A 19,075-nucleotide genomic window follows, 5' to 3' on the forward strand; every position below is an offset into this window, starting at 1 on the left:
TTGGAAAGTTATACTTTTCTAAGAATTTGTCCATTTCATCCCAGTTGTCCATTTTATTGGCATAGAGCTGCTGGTAGTAGTCTCTTATGATCCTTTGGATTTCAGTGTTGTCTGTTGTGATCTCTCCATTTTCATTTCTAATTTTGTTAATTTGGTTCTTCTCTCTTTGTTTCTTAATGAGTCTTGCTAATGGTTTGTCAATTTTGTTTATTTTTTCAAAAAACCAGCTTTTAGCTTTGTTGATTTTTGCTATGGTCTCTTTAGTTTCTTTTGCATTTATTTCTGCCCTGATTTTTAAGATTTCTTTCCTTCTGCTAACCCTGGGGTTCTTCATTTCTTCCTTCTCTAATTGCTTTAGGTGTAGAGTTAGGTTATTTATTTGGCTTTTTTCTTGTTTCTTGATGTAAGCCTGTAATGCTATGAACCTTCCCCTTAGCACTGCTTTTACAGTGTCCCATAGGTTTTGGGTTGTTGTGTTTTCATTTTCATTCATTTCTATGCATATTTTGATTTCTTTTTTGATTTCTTCTATGATTTGTTGGTTATTCAGAAGCGTGTTATTTAGCCTCCATATGTTTGAATTTTTAACAATTTTTTTCCTGTAATTGAGATCTAATCTTACTGCACTGTGGTCAGAAAAGATGACTGGAATGATTTCAATTTTTTTGAATTTTCCAAGACTAGATTTATGGCCCAGGATGTGATCTATTCTGGAGAAGGTTCCGTGTGCACTTGAGAAAAAGGTGAAGTTGATTGTTTTGGGGTGAAATGTCCTATAGATATCAATTAGGTCTAGCTGGTCCATTGTGTCATTTAAGGTTTGTGTTTCCTTGTTAATTTTCTGTTTAGTTGATCTATCCATAGTTGTGAGTGGGGTATTAAAGTCTCCCACTATTATTGTGTTACTATTAATTTCCTCTTTCATACTCGTTAGTGTTTGCCGTACATATTGTGGTGCTCCTATGTTGGGTGCATATATATTTATAATTGTTATATCTTCCTCTTGGATTGATCCTTTGATAATTATGTAGTGTCCTTCTTTGTCTCTTTTCACATCCTTTATTTGAAAGTCTATTTTATCTGATATGAGTATTGTGACTCCTGCTTTCTTTTGGTCTCCATTTGCATGAAATCCAACAACATATTAAAAAAATCATACACCATGACCAAGTGGGCTTTATCCCAGGAATGCAAGGATTCTTTAATATCTGCAAATCAATCAATGTAATACACCACATTAACAAATTGAAAGATAAAAACCATATGATTATCTCAATAGATGCAGAGAAAGCCTTTGAGAAAATTCAACACTCATTTATGATTAAAACTCTCCAAAAAGCAGGAATAGAAGGAACATACCTCAACATAATAAAAGCTATATATGACAAACCCACAGCAAGCATCACCCTCAATGGTGAAAAATTGAAAGCATTTCCCCTGCAATCAGGAACAAGACAAGGGTGCCCACTCTCACCACTACTATTCAACATAGTGTTGGAAGTTTTGGCCACAGCAATCAGAGCAGAAAAAGAAGTAAAAGGAATCCACATAGGAAAAGAAGAAGTGAAACTCTCACTGTTTGCAGATGACATGATCCTCTACATAGAAAACCCTAAAGACTCTACCAGAAAATTACTAGAGCTAATCAATGAACATAGTAAAGTTGCAGGATATAAAATTAACACACAGAAATCCCTTGCATTCCTATATACTAACAATGAAAAAACAGAAAGAGAAATTAAGGAAACAATACCATTCACCATTGCAACAAAAAGAATAAAATACTTAGGAGTATATCTACCTAAAGAAACAAAAGACCTATACATAGAAAACTATAAAACACTGATGAAAGAAATCAAAGAGGACACAAACAGATGGAGAAACATACCGTGTTCATGGATTGGAAGAATCAATATTGTCAAAATGGCTATTCTACCCAAAGCAATCTATAGATTCAATGCAATCCCTATCAAGCTACCAACGGTATTTTTCACAGAACTAGACCAAAGAATTTCACAATTTGTATGAAAATACAAAAAACCTCGAATAGCCAAAGTAATCTTGAGAAAGAAGAATGGAACTGGAGGAATCAACCTGCCTGACATCAGACTCTACTACAAAGCCACAATCATCAAGACAGTATGGTACTGGCACAAAGACAGAAATATAGATCAATGGAACAGAATAGAAAGCCCAGAGATAAATCCACGAACCTATGGACACCTTATCTTCAACAAAGGAGGCAAGGATATACAATGGAAAAAAGACAACCTCTTTAACAAGTGGTGCTGGGATAACTGGTCAACCACTTGTAAAAGAATGAAACTAGAACACTTTCTAACACCATACACAAAAATAAACTCAAAATGGATTAAAGATCTAAATGTAAGACCAGAAACTATAAAACTCCTAGAGGAGAACATAGGCAAAACACTCTCTGACATAAATCACAGCAAGATCCTCTATGACCCACCTCCCAGAATATTGGAAATAAAAGCAAAACTAAACAAATGGGACCTAATGAAACTTAAAAGCTTTTGCACTACAAAGGAAACTATAAGTAAGGTGAAAAGACAGCCCTCAGATTGGGAGAAAATAATAGCAAATGAAGAAACAGACAAAGGATTAATCTCAAAAATATACAAGCAACTCCTGCAGCTCAATTCCAGAAAAATAAATGACCCAATCAAAAAATGGACCAAAGACCTAAACAGACATTTCTCCAAAGAAGACATACAGATGGCTAACAAACACATGAAAAGATGCTCAACATCACTCATTATTAGAGAAATGCAAATCAAAACCACAATGAGGTACCATTACACGCCAGTCAGGATGGCTGCTATCCAAAAGTCTACAAGCAATAAATGCTGGAGAGGGTGTGGAGAAAAGGGAACCCTCTTACACTGTTGGTGGGAATGCAAACTAGTACAGCCGCTATGGAAAACAGTGTGGAGATTTCTTAAAAAACTGGAAATAGAACTGCCATATGACCCAGCAATCCCACTTCTGGGCATACACACTGAGGAAACCAGATCTGAAAGAGACACGTGCACCCCAATGTTCATTGCAGCACTGTTTATAATAGCCAGGACATGGAAGCAACCTAGATGCCCATCAGCAGATGAATGGATAAGGAAGCTGTGATACATATACACCATGGAATATTACTCAGCCGTTAAAAAGAATTCATTTGAATCAGTCCTAATGAGATGGATGAAACTGGAGCCCCTTATACAGAGTGAAGTAAGCCAGAAAGGTAAAGAACATTACAGCATACTAACACATATATATGGAATTTAGAAAGATGGTAACGATAACCCTATATGCAAAACAGAAAAAGAGACACAGAAATACAGAACAGACTTTTGAACTCTGTGGGAGAATGTGAGGGTGGGATATTTCAAAAGAACAGCATGTATACTATCTATGGTGAAACAGATCACCAGCCCAGGTGGGATGCATGTGACAAGTGCTCGGGCCTGGTGCACTGGGAAGACCCAGAGGAATCGAATGGAGAGGGAGGTTGGAGGGGGGATCGGGATGGGGAATACGTGTAAATCTATGGCTGATTCATATCAATGTATGACAAAACCCACTGAAATGTTGTGAAGTAATTAGCCTCCAACTAATAAAAAAAAAAAAGAAAAAAAAAAAAAAAAAAAAAAAAAAGAAAAAAAAATATATGACTTAGCAATGTCATCAGTAATTTATAAAGAGAATTTGCTTTTTCTAGAATAAAGAACTGCCCTTATATATTAAATCAAAACTGTAATGTTTTATGACAAGTGCTACATCTTATATATTGCTCTTTTAAAGTGGACTAAGCCCCCATACTTTTCAAAGGAGTATTCTCATTTTTTTCCTGATAAAGAAAAGCTGGGTATAAAAAGGTATTGAAAGCAAAGCTGAAATAAGTAAAGGACTAGAAACTGCAGAGCTCTTCTTTTGAAGATGCTTACTTAAAAGGAAGGCCAAAAAAGCAGATGTATCAAAGATATTAAGTTTTAAATGATTCTGTGGGGTATATAAAATGTTGTCACAAAGTAATTTTTTTAAGTTACACTGAGAAAATATATATTAATACTTAGGTATTACATTGCACTTTAAAATTGACAGTGCTTTACAAAAATTAATAAATTTTATTGCATCTCTCTGAGGTAAATGAGTGTTATTAAACCCTATAGGTCAGAAATGCATTAGCTCTTGTGATAATAGCTATTGCCATATTAACATGGGCACCACAGGCCTGGTACCAAATTCCTTACTCATGCAAAATGTTTAATGATTTTAATGAGTGTTCTCTGTGAATCCAGATCCAAATTCTGCCCCATGTGTTCACTTTGGAAAACATTTGAATTCATTATTGCTTTACTATTAACTGTGTATCATACAGCATATGTGAGTCAACCACAACAGTATAGGGCAATTTAGGCTGACACTGCAATTACATTTAGACTTTATCATTTGGGTCAAGCAAATGAATTATGTACAAATAAGCCCAGTCCCTTTTGAGGGCTGGTTCTGTCTAACAAAGAATAAAGGCAAAGAAAGTCACTTTTTGAACACATGTTTTTGATGGCTACAATTCAGTGAGTACACCACTGGTGTGTGCGCAAAATTAGAAAACACTCTCCTGTTATAGCTGGATGAGAGCTTTATTTCAGTTAGAACTACCACTGGGGCATCCTTGGATATTTTCAAAGGAGTATACATAAGCCATCTTCCTCACTAAAATCAAATACAGAACAACTGAATTTAGAAACTTTGCAATAATAATCATGAGAAATGCAACAATGATAATCTGAACAATACAGGATATTATATATATATGTATATATTAAATTTTGCACACTTTTTGTTGTTACACATTATATAATTTTGCTATACTGAACCATGAAGCAGAAGGTGTAGAAATTGTTTTCAGCATCAATCTTAAAAGTACAGTTCACGTCTAATGTCAGGGAAGTAAAACAAACAAACAAAATAAACACACACACATATGCAGAGGAAAAAACATAAGTGCTTTAAAACTGGGACCATGACCTCAAACCCTAACTTCATCATTTATAAATTGTATGCAGGCCAGGGAAACTCTTTCAACCTCAGTGTCTTTATCTGGAAAATATGGATGAAAAAAGCTATTTCTATTATTCTGTGTACTTTATAATGAAAAGAAAAGGTATATAAATTAATTTCAATTAAAGCATTCTTAGGTTGGGCTTCCCTGGTGGCTCAGCAATAAAGAATCTGCCTGAAATGCAGAGCTGCAGGAGCCGCGGGTTCGGATCCCTGGGTCAAGAAGATCCCTCAAGGAGGGCATGGCAACCCATTCCAGTATTCTTGACTGGAGAAGCCCATGGACAGAGGAGCCTGGCAGTTTATAGTCCACAGGGTGGCAAAGAGTCGGACATGTTTGAAGCAACTTGGCACAGCACAGCCCAGCATTCTTAGGTTACATTTTTAAAGATAAAAACTCACAGAATATTTAACTTTCATATCAGTAATAAGATATAGAAAGAATTTTTTTAAAAAAATTTAATCAATACAAAATATGAGATGAAATTAAAGGGAAGTACATATAGCAAAGGGCTACCAGGTATGTCTAGTGGAAAAGAAGCTGCCTCCCAATGTAGGAGATGTAAGAAACGCAGGTTCGATTCCTGTGTCAGGAAGATACCCTGGAGGAGGGCATGGCCACCCACTCCAGTATTCTTGCCTGGAGAATCCCATAGACAGAGGAGCCTGACAGACTATAGTCCATGGTGTTGCAAAGAGTCAGACACGACTGAAGTGACTTAGCAGGCATGCACAAATAACAAAATTATGGCAGAGACAACACAAAAGAGAATGACACAAATATTCCAAATATATCAATATAAATTTAAATATTGAAATATTTAAAAATAAATATAAGTTGACCAATTTGATTAACTTGGATAAAAAAGTCATCTATATGCCACTTAAGAGACACACTGTGAGGGTTACTTTTGTCAACATGGCTGGACCACAGGGTACTCGGCTATTTCGTTAATATTATCCTGAGTGTTTCTGTTAGGGATCTGTTTTGGATGAGAGATATAGCATCTAAACTGGTGAACTGATTAAAGAAAATTACCCTTCTTAATATGGGATTGCCTAGCCTTCATAATCGTGAGTCAGTTTCTTAGAATTGAATAGCTAGGTAGACAGATACATACATACATACATACATACATAAACATCCTGCTGAACCAATTTTTCAGGACACATATGTAGACATAAGGACTCAAACAAAAGAATTTGAGAGTATATATATGGAAAATACATAAAATCAAAAGAAACTATTAATCTTTAATAATAATTAATAGTTTTGTTATCAATTATTATTAATCTTATTAATAATTAAGTTAATGATTAATACATAAGTTAATCAGATTAACTTTATGGCAAAAATTTTTATTCAAGTTAGAGAAAATCAAATATCCAGTGAAATTCTAACCTGTATAGAGCTTATATTATCAACTCAAATTATATGAAGCAAAAGTGACATATTTACAAAAGCTATTGACAAAGCAATAATATAATTGAATAATTTAACACTCATTTCTCTTTACAATAATAGACTTCAAACATAAAGTATTGCTAATGGTATATAAAATGTAAATAATATAATTAATGATTATAACCAAATTAACATGTACAGTCTTCTCCTTCAACAATTAGGTAGAAAATGCATACTTGCTTTTCTCAAGTACTGCTGCTGCTGCTAAGTCGCTTCAGTCGTGTCCGACTCTGTGCGACCCCATAGACGGCAGCCCACCAGGCTCCCCCGTCCCTGGGATTCTCCAGGCAAGAACACTGGAGTGGGTTGCCATTTCCTTCTCCAATGCATGAAAGTGAAAAGAGAAAGTGAAGTCGCTCAGTCGTGTCCGACTCTTCGCGACCCCATGGACTGCAGCCCACCAGGCTCCTCCATCCATGGAATTTTCCAGGCAAGAACACTGGAGTGGGTTGCCATTGCCTTCTCTGTTCTCGAGTACACAAAACATTACAAAAATTTACCACATTACTGGCAGTAAAGCAAATAAGAACTCATTTCCAACAGTGGATAACATATAGGCTATTCTATCAGGTAAACAGCAAAATTTTTGAAAAATTATTTAATGAACACAGCCAGAAAACTGGAAACTAGGAACATATGGGCCAAAGAACCAACACAACATTGTAGAGCAATTTTCCTCCAATTAGAAAATGAATTTTAAAAAAAGAACTTGTGGGCCAAAGAAAAAGTTGTAACAGATATTAGAGAATTATCTGAACTTTAAAATAAGTTAAACACATCATATAAATATTTGTGGGACACAGGTAAAACAATATATTAAGAAAATATATATCCCAAAATGCTTATATTAGAAAAGAAGCAAAATTAAGCACTTATATGTTATTTTATTCAACATAAATTCACAATTTAAATAACTAACCTGTATTTAGGAGAATATTTCTGACTGTAGGACACTATATAAACATATTTAAAAATATTTACAACCAGTGAATCACATCATTGAGAAAGTAACCTCTCAGTTGGTCAGGATGATGGTATAGACATTTGTGATCTTAGTATAAGAACTTTTGGGGGGTTCTCTTGTGGCTCAGCTGGTAAAGAATCTGCCTACAATGTGAGAGACCTGGGCTCGATCCCTGGGTGGGAAGGTCCCCTGGAGAAGGGAAAGGCTACCCACTCCAGTATTCTAGCCTAAAGAATTCCATGGACTGTATAGTCCATGGGGTCACAAAGAGTCAGACATGACTGACTTTCACTTTCACTACACTGAAGGAAAATGACTGAACTAAGAACTTACACCAATGTTTAATTTCATAATTTTGCCCAGCCATTTTTAAAAAAAGATTTCCTGTATAGGTTTTTCATGGAAGGGATTTTTATACCTGTACTATGCAACTTGAACTTTGTTTCATTTGTTTCTAAAGAAAGAAATACCATTCTTGAATGCTAACAGCAGCCTTGGGAAGGAGGACTCAAACTATTGAGCCATGGCTAGGATAAACAGTGCATTATTTTCTGAACGCCATCCATATCAAATGCTAAAGCCTTTAGGAACATGCATAGAATGAGTTCCAAGAAAAGATGATTTATGTGAGAATTAAACACACAAAGGAAATTTTTAAAAAATGGAACATGTCAGAAATTGGGAAAATATATATAATTTCAAAGCTCTGCCTCATTATAATATAGGACATATATTTTGGTTTTTACATGTACTCGTGGAATTTCTCTTTTCAGCCTTTGCACATTTATGACCACACTGCTCAAATAGTAATGCAAACAAAAAATATTTGAGATGTATTCATTAAATGATACATATCTAAGGGAATAGAGCTAAACACTACATTAAAATAAATCTGTTGCATTTTCTGTTAGTGTTTTACTTTTATGAGTTAGTTTCAACTAACTTTTCCAATGCACATTAAGAACACACTGGGCTTGCACTATTAAAATAGCCAAGGCATAGAAGCAATCAAAATGTCCATTGACAGATGAATGGATAAATTCTTCTCAAGTGATAACAGCAGCCCTGGGAAGGAGGACTCAAACTATTGAGCCATGGCTAGGATAAACAATGCGCGCACACAAACACACACACACACACACACACACACACACACACAGGAATACTACTCAATCATAAAATGAATGTGTGCATGCTTAGTTTCTCAGTCTGACTCTTTGTGACCCCATGGACTGTAGCCCTCAAGGCTCCTCTGCCTATGAGATTCTCCAGGCAAGAATACTGGAGTGGGTTGCCATGCCATCCATCCTCCAGGGGATCCTCTCAACTCAGGAATTGAACCCAGGTCTCCTGCATTACAGGCAGATTCTTTAATGTCTGAGCCACCAGGCAAGCCCATAAAAAGAATATAGCAGTGCCAATTGCAGCAACATGGATGGACCTAGGGTTTATCATTCTAAGTGAAGTTAGAAAGAGAGAGACAAATACTATGTTCCACTTATATATGAAATCTAAAATATCATACAAATGAACTTATTTACAAGACAGAAACAGACTCACAGACCTAGAAAACAAATATATCATTGCCAAAGGGGAAAGGTGGGATAAATTAGGAGCTTGGGATTAGCAGATACAAACTACTTATATATAAAATAGACAAATGAGGTCCTACTGTGTAGCATATGGAACTATATTCAATATCCTATAATGCTTATAATAACTGAATCCCTTTGCTGTACACCAGAATCTAACAATTTATAAATTAACTATACCTGAATAAAAAAGAACACACTATGTTTCATTTGATTTATTTATGGTATCAGTCATTTTATAGTTAATATTGTTGTTGTTTGGTCACTAAGTCATGTCCAATTCTTTTGTGACCCCGTGGCCTGTAGCCCGCCAGGCTCCTCTGACTGTGGGATTTCCCAGGCAAGAATACTAGAGCAGGTTGACATTTCCTTCCCCAGGAGATCTTCCCAACCCAGGGATTGAACCCGGGTCTCCTGATTTGAAGGGTGGATTCTTTACCACTGAGCCACCAGGGAAGCTCTTTATAGTTAATACTTATGGTATTAGCCCATTATAACACCTCACATAAAATACTTAAAATATTTCTACACCTGCATAGTTTTCTATTGCTGCCATAACAAGTTGTCACAAACTTAGAGGCTTAAAAAAATACCCATCTAGTATCTCAGTTTTTGTGGGCTATAACTGCTAGCACAGTGGAACTCAGCTGTTTCCTTTGCTCTCTCACAAGACCAAAATCAAGAGTTTGTTGGCTACATTCCTTTCTTTAAGATCTAGAGAAGAATATGCTTCCAATTAGTTCACATTGTTGGCAACAGTTCCTTAAGTCAAAGACAGATCCTCATTTCCTTTCTAGCTATCAGCTAGCGACTGACTGTGTCCAGAGGAGTCCCCAGTCCATGCCTGCAGCCCTGTCCATCTCAGAACAAGCAACAACATTTGGAACCCACCTCCTTGACCTTCCTGCCTACTGCATCTCACCAGACTTCTGCTTCACTTCACCGATTTCCTTCTTTCTCAGATGCTTTCAAGGGCTCATCAGATTAGACTGGGCCTACCTGAATAATCCAGGCCTCTCTCCTTACCTTTTATTATGTTTGTAAATTTCCTTTGCCGTATAAAGCATTATACTCATAGCTTCCTTGAATCAAGCCATGGGCATCTCTGATAGTTTATTAAATCATCTATTTTTAAGTAACCAAATCTACAAACATCTTTAAGCTACTTACTTGAAGATTAATGAAAGACTTTGAGGTATATAGGTTATTTTTGTTGTTTTCTTGAGACAAAAATCCTATAAAATAATAGATATCATATCACTACTAAATTTGTTTAGCAAAATGTTATAGGCAAATCCAAGCATGTACAAAACTATACTAATTTCTTGGTCATTCACTACATGGATGATATTATGAGTTGACACTCAGTATTGTTTCTCAGAGAAGAAATGTGAGAAAGATGTGCTGTTCCTGTTTTCTGCTTAGTCAGAAATTCCAAACACATGAAAGTTATAAATTCACACATTATCTTGCCCCAAGGCCTGCAAATTTTGATCTTTAGCTATACTACTTACAGACACTAACTTAAAGTAAGTTATTTATCAATTTGCCTGTATTCAAATTCTTAGTACCTGGTTGCTTTGTAGGTAATTCTAGTAAAGCTAGTTTCTGTAGCTAAAATAAAAAATCTTGCAATTCATATAGAACAGAGCTAAACAAAATTTCAAATAGTGTACAAAAGATCATATATTTTAATATCAATAATAAAGTTCTTTAGTGAAATAATAATCAGATAATAAATGTTATTTTGATGGTATGTAATAAATAGAATGTATGGATGGGAGTGTTGGACTGTGAAGAAAGCTTAGCACTGAAGAATTGATGCTTTTGAACTGTGGTGTTGGAGAAGACTCTTGAGAGTCCCTTGGACTTCAAGGAGATCCAACCAATCCATCCTAAAGTAGATCAGTCCTGGGTGTTCATTGGAAGGACTGATGCTGAAGCTGAAACTCCAATACTTTGGCCACCACATGCAAAATGTTGACTTATTGGAAAAGACCCTGATGTTGGGAGGGTTTGGGGGCAGGAGGAGAAGGGGACGACAGAGGATGAGATGGCTGGATGGCATCACCAACTCGATGGACATGAGTTTGAGTAAACTCCAGGAGTTGGAGATGGACAGGGAGGCCTGGCGTGCTGAGATTCATGGGGTCACAGAGTCGGACATGACTGAGCAACTGAACTGGACTGAATAAATAGAAAGAAGAATGGAGACTTTGCTTTGCTGTTTTATTTGTTGTTTTGTTATTACTCTTTATGGAAGTAAGTAAACTGAGACAGTCTAAGAGAAACAGCCTGTACATTATGACTGAGGAAAAGATTAACTTCACGTTAATGGAAAGCTGGAATACACAGAACCACTGACAAGTAAAAAAAGTCAATAACAAGGGACCATTTCTGAGAGAATGTAAAATTTATCACAGATTAAAAATATTTTGCTTTACTCATCTAAATTCTCAGAATTTTGAGTAAGTTGTTGAGCCCTAAGGGAAATCCTGAAGGTTTTAAGCTTTAACATTTATCACCGTGACACCCCTTAAGTGGGTTTCCAGTGTGGAATTTGCAATACTCTTTTCCTAATCAGTTTCACCCACTGGCCAAAATGGAGTTTGCTACACTACAGTCTATTTCAGTCACTGGCCAGTAAGAAAACTAATATTAAAGCTTAGCTAAGAAGAAAGAAAATAATGATTCCCCAAACATTTTGATTTTCTTAACGGGAAAAATTTCAAATTTAGCCTCAGAACATTAGAGGGCCAAAAGTACCACATTTAAATTTATCTGATTATGTATCAGGACTAATAAATAATAAGTATGATATTGCTTTGTATGATATATTTATCGTAATACTATGAGAAATGCATAAGTTTTCTTTTTACATTAAAAAAATGTTTTTATTTTTATCTGGAGGATAATAATCACAGTGTTGTGTTGGTTTTTGCCATACATCAACATGAATCAACCATTGGGTGTACACATAGAGTATACACAAGTTCCCTCCTTGTTGAACTTCCCTCCCACCTCCCACCCCATCCAAGCCCTCTAGGTTGTCACAGAGCACAAGGCTGAGCTCCCTGTGCTATCCAGGAACTTTCCATTAGCTATCTGTTTTACACATGGTAATGTACACGTTTCAATGCTACTCTCTCAATTCATCCCACCCTCTCTGTCCCCTGAGACCTTTGTTAGAGAACCAGGCGGCACTAGTGGTAAAGAACTTGTCTGCCAATGCAGGAGATGTAAGAGACATGAGTTTGATCCCTGGTTCAGGAAGGTCTCCTGGAGTAGGAAATGACAATCTGTTCCAATATTCTTGCCTGGGAAGTTCCGTGGACAGAGAAGCCTGATGGGCTATAGTCCATGGGGCCACAAAGAGTCAGGCACGACGGAGCAGTTGCATTTTTTCTCCTTCCCTTGCTATGTCCATAAGTCTGTTCTGTATGTCTGAGTCTCTATTCCTGCCCTGCAAATAGGTTCATCAATACCATTTTTCCAGATTCCATATACGTCCATTAATATATCATGTTTTTCTCTTTCTAAATTTCTTCACTCTAGGCTCTAGGTTTATCCAACTTACTGGAGCTGACTCAAATTCATTCATCTTTATGGCTGAGTAATATTCCACTGTGTACATGTACCACAACTTCTTTATCCATTCATCTGTTGATGGGCATCTAGGTTGCTTCCATGTCCTGGCTACTGTAAATAGCACTGCAATGAACATTGGATATGGTGTCTTTTTCAGTTATGGTTTTTGGTATATGCCCAGCAGTGGGATTGCTGGATCACATGGTAGTTGTATTCCTAGTTTTTAAAGAAATCTCCATACTGTTCCCCACAGCAGCTCTATCAATTTACGTGCCCACCAACAGTGCTTAAGATGGTTCACTTTTCTCCATACCTTCTTCAGCATTTATTTTTTGTAGTTTTTTGATGATGGCCATTCTGACCATGTGAGGTAATACCTCATTGTAGTCTTCATTTGCATAGAAGTGCATATAATTTCTTAAGTATATCATTTCTATTATAGCATTGAAGCCTTAATTCAAGCCATGAGGGAATTAATGAAGAAACACAGGGAGTAAATGCTTCCCTGAACCAGACTAAGTTATTCCATTATATAATTCAGTTGCTGCTGCCCTCCAATCCCAATTACTAATCAACATATTGTGTTCTGACTAAGGTTTAAATGAAGATTTATTTGTATCTATTTAAGAGAAATTTTTCAAATAATAGCAACAATCAATACAAAAGTTCATTTTTATGTAGTTTAAATACTTCATCATTTTTTGAATCTCTTAAAGAAAGGATGCCCTGTTAAAGATTAGATTTTATTTTTTAAACAAGTTTTTGTTAGAAGATCAAATTAAATTTTCTCTTAAAAACAGAAATGGGAGGTACTTCCCTGGTGGTCATGTGGTTAAGAATCTGCCTTCCAATGCAGGGGATACAGGTTTGATCCCTGATGGGGGAACTAAGATCCCACATGCTACGGAGCTACTACTGAGCCTGTGCTCTCTAGAACCTTTATGCCACAGCTAGAGAGAATCCTGTGTGCCACACCAGAAAATACTGCATGCCACAACTAGGACCCAATGCATCCAAATAAGTAAGTAAATAAATAAGTAATTTTTAATAGGAGGTAGGAAATCTAATTGTTTTGAATATTCAGTTTATCTTAGAATGATCATCTTGGAATGATAGGTTTTAAAATTTCTTTGGAAAGCTATTGATGTTGAAATTAACTTAGGCTGTTCTATGTAAAGATTATATAATCAAATCTCTTGTTTTAAGGAGGATGAGGAAAACCAAGCTAAATTGACCAGCCAAGGAAACACACACACACACACACACAAGAAAACCAAAGAACAAAAATAAGCAAACAAATTACAAATCTCATGCTAGAATATTATTTGATGGAGAGGAGAAAGAGGGTGTAATACTGGTACATCAGGGGTTAATTGCCTAAGAAGGCCTTATTCTAAATTCTGGACTCAGATTTTGCTTCAATAGGTAGTTAATAGATTAAAAAAAGAGAATGAGGTGATCTCTAAAAAAAAAAAAGGTTGAGCTAATTATTAATGAAAGCGAGACTTAGGCTGAGCAAGATATGGGGAAAAAAGTTGTCCCCCAGAGAACCTTAATAATGATTCTATTTCAACTTATATGGGAGAGGAACTATACTTCCACTTTCAACCACTTTGATACCAACATCTCAACATAAGCAACAAATCTTCCTGTAGTCTGAGTCTTCAGTTACGAGAAAATCAAAACAAAGCCAAATACTGAGAATTCCCTTACAGCCTGTTGGAAAGAGTCGATAATCACATCTTCCATCTGTATGTTTTCTCAATCCTCATCATTCATGGATCCCTAATTTGCAACTTCACATACTTGCTAAAATTTATTTGTAAGGTTCAAATTAATACTTACAGGCAGTTTTGCAATCATTCATGGATATGCACAGAATGGCAAAAAATTCAAGGTCCCTGGTTTGTGTGTTTCAGCTGAGGACAAACAAAAGCCTTCTTGTTTCAGTTTTCATGATCTAAGCATGGTCTATTTAGTGCTATGTTCCCCAAATTTTGGGGTTTTAGGTTGGTGATTTTGCTCTTGAAAATACGCCCTCCCCACTGTGCTGAGGTGCTGGTTAGTGTCCTAGCTGAAAGTCAGAATGAATCAACAACATATATTACATTACCTTTAACAGAAACACGTATAAAATGAGGTTGTGCATTGATCAGTTGACAAAAAGGTTGTGACCAGAGTTCACAGGAACTAGTCCTTCATTCTCTTAAGATCAATAGTTTAGTATTTGCTAATTCAGTATACAAGGCAACTTAATAGAATATAACTACTGCACACAAGATTTGATTGTGTGTGTGTGTGTGTTCATGTATGTATTTAGGTAGATAGCTAGATAGATAAATAGATAGATACAGGGTTTTATAATTATTTGAGGTACAATTTTCATAGAGGTAAATCATCTGATTGTAAATATTTAGTTCAGTAAGTTTTGACAATTGTATACTATTTGTCCATTATACAAAAACTAAACATAGAGGATCCTCCTGTGTTTCTTTTCAGTAAAATTTTTTGAGAGATAGGTCTGTCATTGAAGATTACTTTTGCCAGTTCTAGGACTTCAGAAATGAAAGCATACATTCTGTATTTTTCTATATCTGGTTTGTTTTACAAATCGTGATTTCTGTGATTCATCTATGTTATTTCATGTATAAATAGTTCAGTCCTTTTTAATGAGTGGAAGTCTATTATATTAATATTCCACAATATCTTTATCCATTGTCCTATTAATGACTTCTAGTTTTGTACCCAATTATTTGCTATTTTAGTTTGCCATTCTTGTAGACCAATTGTGTTGCACAATTTTCATGGATCTATTACTCAATTTATGTCTTCTTTTGTGAAGTGTAAATTCAAATATTTTTGCACATATTTTATTTTTGCTACTGATTCATAATTCTTTATATACTAATATATCCTCTAAGAAATACTTGTGTTGTGAATATCTTGCCCCAAGTTGTTACATGCAGCATCATTTTTTTGGGTGGGTCTTTTGATAAGAAATTGCCAATATTCATTAAGTTTAGCAATTTTTTATGGTCAATTTCTTCCATGTTCTAAATAATAAATCTTTTTTCTACTTCAAAAGTCTTAAGACAATTCATATTTCCTTCTACAAACTATGACTTTGCCTGTTATGATTAGGGCTACAATACATATTCAGTTCATTCTTGTGTGCGGAGTGAGTGATGAATAATTTTTTTCCCATTGGGTATCCATTTTTAAGCACCATAAATTTAAAAAATAAAATAAAACTTTGTTTTCTCTATTGAACTGAACTATCTCTTTTAAAAATATCAATAGATTGTCTATTTCTAGCCTTTCTTCTGTTCCATTGATCTGATTGCTTATGCTCTGTTTTCCAGAAAGATTCATTAGATAATTAATAACTTTTAATTGATACATTAATCTATGCCACATGCATGGGATAAGTTTCAAATCCAAAAAAATAATTTGGATGTGGTATCAAATATGTACTCTTTGAGACACCTATAAAACATACAATCTAGTGGTGATACTTTCACTTCTTTCTCAAATATTACGTTTGTTATTTCATATCTTCGCCCTCATACACTGGTTAGGACTTCAGTATAATGTTGTATAGAAAGCATTATAGTGGTCATCTTTGTGTTATTTGCAATCTTAAGAGAAATTGTTCAGTATTCCCCTACTACATATGAAGTTACCTGAGAACTTTTAAAAATAGATGCCCTTTATAAAATTGATAAAATTCCATTCTATTCTATAATTGCTAAGATACTTTATCTTAAGTAGATGTTAAATTTGGTTAAATACATTTTGACAATTATTATAATTTTAAAATTTCAGATTCTACTTTATGAATGACTTTTTACCATTTATTCTTTGTGTTATTTATAATTGCTCTAGAGATTATACGATGTAACAGTTACTTTTCACAGTTTATATTCAAATGATAATATATTACTTTACACAAAAGCAAGAATCTTATGGTAGATACTATATAACTGCTATATATCTACAATGACACTTCTTCGTAGTAAGTGCACATTTTGAGATTCTAGGGGTGATGACTTTAATATGTGAATTTGGTGCACGTGTGCATAGTCACTTCAGTTATGTCCGACTCTTTGCGACCCTATGGACTGTGGCCTGCCAGGCTTCTCTATCCATGGGATTCTCCAGGCAAGAATACTGGAGTGAATTGCCATGCCCTCATCCAGGGAATCTTCCTGACCCAGGGATCGAACCTGAGTTTCTTATGTCTCCTGCATTGGCAGGTGGGTTCTCTACAACTAGTGCCACCAGGAAGCCCAAAACTTTAAGACATGACACTCTGCCTTCCTGCCACACGCCTGTCCTTCAGAGAAATGATACAACACACTCATTGCAGTCCTGCACAGATTTGGAGGACTGCATTTTTTTCAGGACTCTTGTTCTGTCCCCATCTTTGGTCAGGTCACTGCCTTTTAATTGGAGGATCATTTTTTTTAACTACTGAGGAGATATCCCTGAGATAAGGATACCTCACTTATCCTTCTCCAGCATCCAATGGGCAGCTGCCTTGCACTCAAACGAGCTCTCCGCCTTCAGTTTAAGGGGGATAGTCATGAACTTGGAGTGATATCTTGTCCGATTCCCTCCCATGCTTTCCCCGTGCCTGCCCACCAAAGATGTTGTCTTTCACTTGATTAGAATCTTGTCAGTCACTTGGGTATGGCAACTAGATACAGTGATTTTTTCTTTCTTTTTTTTTTTTATCATTTTGACACTCGACTAGAAACAGAATCAGTCATGGGTATCTCTTTTCTCTTAGGAAGGGCATGCCACTTTCTGGAATTCAGTTCACTTAGGTTTTTTTTTTTTTTTGCATCTTCACCTCCGATTGTCATAAAACTGATTTTTTTGCTCATATGTCTTGTTATAAGGTTGGTAAAAACATTCTGTTGTGATTTTTAGATTCTAATTAGTATGGAGTCCTTCCATCATGTCTTTCTTGACAAGTCTCACATAGAAAATGTGATACTGTGGCATTAAATAACTCCATTCCCATCATAGTCTATGTAAATACTGTCCCCTGGAGCCCTGTGGTTCTCAAAATACATGGCTAACATAGTATCTCAGTATTAACAGGTCTGAATCAAGAAAGCCTGAGTCAGTTCATAGTGACTATGAACTTAGAGAGAATTGAAGCAATTTATTTGAATGATTCAAACCTTGGGTATTCTCACTGGGAACTTTTCTTCCCTGAGTGAAGAAATAAAAAGTACATTAATCTGATGGGCTCTAGTGTATTTTCTTGGGAGAAGTTGACATGGTTTAACACAAAGTGATGAGAAGTCCACCACCTAATACTTAGCTTCGAAGTGAGCAATGCATTCCTAATATCCCAAGGCAATTATGGTAGTCGACAACTTTACCTCAATATTCAAAGAATCAAAAACCAAATTTTGTGTACAATAACTGGCTTTCCTTAGTTTGACAGAGATAAAGTAAAATGGATATGAATTCTATTTTAAGTTTATTTAAAAAAATATTTTTCTGTAAGGTATATTAGATGGTGGATTAAAGACATGAAAAAGTAATTTGAAATTCTATACTTCTATGCTTTTCAATACTTTAAGATCCAAACACTTTACTTTTTAAGTGAAGACCAGGATATATTATTTGAACTGTCAAACTTTATGTAAGAATACCCTAGGTTTATAACTAATTTAGAAAATTTAAAGAAAATTAAATCATATAACTCTTGTATTTTAACTTTAATAGCCAATGAAAGTATTTTTGTATTTTTAAAAGCCAAAAAAAGTCCTTTTTTAGTAGATCTACAAGCAGATTTATGAAATCAAATGCAAATCTAATATCTGAATACTATAGGAAGAAAATAATATAACTTCATATTTTCACATTTTAAATATGCAGGAAACAAACACATATAGATATACACATACATTTACATATTTGCATACATAAGCACACACAAAGACCTAGTACCAGAATTTATGGCCAGTTAATTAAAACTGAAAATAAGACAAAGGACATAAGCTAGAGTGATGATCTATTTAAACTGCATTAATTGTTATGAATTATTTTCCAGTAACATTGTCATTATTTTGATACTTTGGGTTCAGCTAAATGAATTTACTTGTATTCTAAAGATTCTGTATTTTGGTAGAGATGATTCATTAATAACAGTGAAATAAGCAATATATATTACATAGAGAAATCAAACTCACAATATTTAAAATACACAAAGTTTTCTGTTGTTTTTGAATGGGATATGGTTTACCACTTTCTTTCTTTGCATGGAGCTGAACTCTTATTTTTTTCTGGCTTTCATATCTTAAAAAATGATTAATTAATACATAATACATAACAAAGTATTCTCATGTTGGCATTCCACACCAACTG

This window comes from Cervus elaphus, chromosome 29 (assembly GCF_910594005.1).
Source record: "Cervus elaphus chromosome 29, mCerEla1.1, whole genome shotgun sequence".
Classification (NCBI taxonomy): Eukaryota; Metazoa; Chordata; class Mammalia; order Artiodactyla; family Cervidae; genus Cervus; species Cervus elaphus.